The sequence below is a fragment of the Eptatretus burgeri genome, chromosome 5, assembly GCF_056783735.1.
Source record: "Eptatretus burgeri isolate ZD-2024b chromosome 5, Ebu_testis_v1, whole genome shotgun sequence".
NCBI classification, from domain to species: Eukaryota; Metazoa; Chordata; class Myxini; order Myxiniformes; family Myxinidae; genus Eptatretus; species Eptatretus burgeri.
In genome coordinates, this window is record NC_140965.1 from 120,240,141 (window position 1) to 120,244,460 (window position 4,320).

At 38.6% G+C, this 4,320-nt stretch overlaps 1 long non-coding RNA gene across 1 annotated transcript; it reads left to right on the forward strand.

The window, feature by feature from the left end:
- The first annotated feature begins 117 nt into the window (after window positions 1-117).
- Window positions 118-1,856, forward strand: LOC147027247 (uncharacterized). The gene is made up of 3 exons (XR_015057966.1): window positions 118-1,084; window positions 1,330-1,387; window positions 1,677-1,856. It is a non-coding gene; the product is annotated as an uncharacterized LOC147027247 (long non-coding RNA).
- Window positions 1,857-4,320: the final 2,464 nt, after the last annotated feature.

Consider the following 4,320-nt stretch of genomic DNA (forward strand, 5'->3'; position numbering starts at 1 on the left):
ATGGCTGTAAAAACGGTCATTTTTTTATTTCCCCTTTTAACCTAGGGGCTCTCTATTCAAATAGCCCATACAACAAGATAAAGATTTGTTAAGGTGATTCGAAAGAAATATCTGAAACGCCTAAGCCCCGGGACACTCTTTATCAAATAACCAATGCATATTGTTTAGCTCACTCATTGAACCTATAAACATTTGTTCATTCTCAAATTCCTTCAATAGTTTAATTTTCTTTGCACAATAATCCCCATCTAAAATATTGAAAAACAAAACATTTGAATCTTTATATTTTTTAAGATACCCCTTTTGTGCCATTACGAAATGATAAACTTCTCTTAATGATCTCATCTGACCACCTCCTGAGTTGCAAATCATTTTTGTACATAAACCATGCCAGAAAAAAAGTTTTGTTTCAAATGTTTTCAGTTCATGCCGTGAAAATGAGGAAGTGTTTTTTGACACGGCCGTGCTGTGTGAATGAGGAAGTGGTTTTGGACTGTCATGCTGTGAAAAAATAGGAACTATTCTGTGAGACAAGGTCTCGTGTTTATATTTTATCTCAGAACACGAACTGAAAACATTTGAATCAAAACTTTTATGGCGTGGTTTATGTCCAAAAACGATTTGCAACTTCGGGCGGTGGCCAGATGAGATCATTAAGAGAAGCTTGTCATTTCCTGTGCCCACACCCAATGATTAAGCAATTTCCTCATCGTTGCTTTATAAGCGGTTCGCCAGACAAAGTTTCTGCCAGACGGGATTTCATTTTTACAACTGAGGCATGGACGATATTTCTTCCGATGAAGCCAACAGCCCACTACAGAGTTGGTAAGTTTGTGTATGCTTTTCTCTTTGAACGATGAAGCAAATGATTATTAATTAAATCATGATAATTCTGATATATATATATATATTTTTCCCTGACAGGGCATTGGAAGAAATTGAGTTCACATATCACGCACGTGGATCATGAAATTAATACTCTTATTGAAGAGATCAATGATTTTAGAAGAGAATTGAAAGACATTTTCAATGAGTGGCATGAAGTCTTATCACGTCCTCTCATCTCGAAGGAATTAAACCAATGGTGAGACACGTGTGTGTGCCTCTCTCTCTGTCTGTCTTTCTACCTACCTCTCTCTGCTCTTATTGAAGAGGCCAATGATTTATAATGACTGGTCTCTGATCTCGAATGAATTAAACCAATGGTGAGGCACGTGTGTGTGTGTCTATGTGTGTGTGTATGTGTGTGTGTGTGCATGTGTGTGTGTGTGTGTTGCTTTCCCTGTCTGTCTCTTCATCTATACCCTTGACTTATTTTTTTTTTTTCAGCACTATCGCACAACATCAGCTGTTGAAGCAATCTTGTACAACACATGATTTTCTGGAGGTAAATATTTCTGAATTATTATTAATATCACTCGTACAACACATGATTTTCTGGAGGTAAATATTTCTGAATTATTATTAATATCACTCTCTCTTTAGAATGTCGCCTTATGTTGGTTGCATCATTAGTTTGGACGTGGTTTTGTCAGTACACTGGAATTCATTTTATTGACCTTGAAAGGATGACAGGCTCCTGGTGTGTTAATTCAGTGGTCAACGAGGCTTATTCATATTACCATGTAATTATCTTTATAGAACCTAATTATTATCCACTTTTTGTTTCAAAACAGAATATGGTGTCTGAGTTTCGAAATCACAAGGCATCTGAAGAAGATTGCTGGGAAAGATTGTACATTCTCGCAAATGAATATTTAATATTTTCAATATTAATAAATTATATTTGTTTTGTTTACAATTACTTGATTCTGAATTACAAGAAAAGAATAAAAGAGATGTAAAGGGGGGGGGTTGGGGGGGGGGAGGGGGTAGGTGCGCTCCCCCCAATGACCCCATCCTCATCCCATCCCTCCCTCCCCATGTGTGTGTGTGGGGAAGGGTGGGGGGTGGGATGAGGGAGGTGGTGGGTCAAAGGTGGGGGCGCACAGGGGGGATGAGGGGGGGGGGGTGGGGCTTGTGGGCGGGGCTTGTGTGGGCGGGGCTTCGGTGGGGGCTTGTGTGGGTGGGGTGTGTGTGGGAGGGGCTTGTGTGGGCGGGGTGTGTGTGGGTGGGGCTTGTGTGGGTGGGGCTTGTGTGGGCGGGGGTTTATGTGGGTGGAGCTTGTGTGGGAGGGGTTTATGTGTGGAGTTTTGTGTGGAGCTTGTGTAGGCAGGGCTTATGTGGGAGGGGTTTATGTGGGCAGGGTTTATATGGGCAGGGGTTTATGTGGGTGGAGCTTGTGTGGGGAGGGGTGAATGTGGATGAGGCTTATGTGGATAAATGGATGGGTGGAGAGATGGGGGATGGGTGGATGAGTGGAGCTTGTGTGGATGGGTGGATAATTTTTTAATTAAATAAACATGTTGTGTGTGTGGGGAACTAATTAACTAATCACTAATTATGTGAATATGATGAATATGGGTGGAGCTTGTGTGGGGTTTGTGTGTGTGGAGCTTGTGTGGAGTTTTTGTGTGGAGGTTGTGTGGAGCTTGTGTGGGGTTTGTGTGGGCGGGGCTTCGGTGGGAGGGGCGTGTGTGGGCGGAGTCAAAAAGGGGCGGAGTCAAAAATTTCAATTTATTGGAGCTTGTGGGGGGTGTGTGGTGGGGTTTGTGTGGGATTTGTGTGGGCGGGGCTTGTGTGGGCGGGGGCTTGTGTGGGTGGAGCCAAAAAGGGGCGGAGTCAAAAAATTTCAATTTATCTTTGTCTTTTGTAATTCCTGTGAATAAAATGAACCTAAAATCTCTTCCCTTCCAAATCATATATCTTATAAGTCCAAGGAACCGTATCTATTACATCAACAATTTTAAAAGCTCGTTGGTCCATCTTTTCGTATAACCTTTTTCAAAAATGAGATTTCCACCTATATATTCTTACGATATCACCAACTTTGAACTTAGGTTTTCTGACATTAATCTCTTTTTCATATTTTAATTTTGTAAATGTTTCTGATGGCTTCATATTTGTTGACGTGTGAATCGTGTCATTGTACTTATCCACAATATCTTGAATAAAAGATGACCATTGTTGTGAACCGAGTTGTGTGAATTTTTTATATAGTCTCTCTTTTAAGGTACGATTAAAACGTTCAACAACAACTGCCTTCCCTTCATTAAAGGTACTGTATAATGTAATACTGTTATTTTTTAGAAAATTCATAAATGTCTTGTTATAAAACTCCCTACCCTCATCAGTCCACAATTTTTTAGGTTTTCTCTTACTTTTATTAAATATCTGTTGGAAGGCTAACATAAGAGTATTACCTGTTTTGTTTTTTAATGGTACAACCCACGCATATCTACTACTCAAATCAATAACGGTTAAAGCATACTTGTACCCCTTATCATTATTGAGTTCAATCAAATCAGCAGACCAGATATAATCTACTTCCTTGGAATAAACTTTCCTTCTCTGAAACTTTGTGAATATTGGTTTATGTAATTCATCAGCTAATTGCTCTTCAGTCTTAATGGCATCATTAGAGCCTATAAGTTTTTTGAATTTCCAAGTCCAAGTTTCAATTTAGCACTGATCATCTTCTTCACAATGAACCGATCAACTTTTTCTCTCAAGGTTGGATTTTGTATCAGAGACAAATTATACAACATTTCTCTATCGGCTTCATGCTTTTCTTCCAACGTTGTGGTATTCCCATAATCAATATCGTGTCTCATGCACACTTCATCAACTCTATTGATAGGCTTACTCCAGGATTTAGGATTGTCTGCCTCATCTAATCTTTTATCCAAGTTTGTGCCTGGGCCACAGAAAGAATACCCTGGAAGATGTAATTCCCCTGGTATTCCAGTAGTTGTAAATTTACTTCCTGATAAAAACTTTTGGATATCTCCTCCTAGTTTGTGTTGGGAGATAAATTGATTTTTTTGAACCACACACCGAACATATACCTTTTTGTATAACCCTGTTATTTTTACTTTTAATATATGAAATATTTTTAGTATTAGTTTTCTTTTACATTTGAGACAATAACTCATTTATTTATGAGAAAAAATTCCTGCAGAGTGCAAAAACCTTTTTAGTTTCCAACATGCACATTTGAATCTTGATTTTTAAAACATAAAGAATCCTTAGAAATGCCTTCACTCTCTCCTCCATTTATTTAAGAAAAAAAAAATGAAAAACTTGAATTAAAATCCATATCTTGTCGATGCCAATAGTCTTGCCGAAAGTATTGCAAAATAGACTTGTCAATTCTTTCTTTTCCTCCTCGGTGGGTTGAGTTATTTTCTGTAATACCCTTAATCTTTTTTTAATCTCACT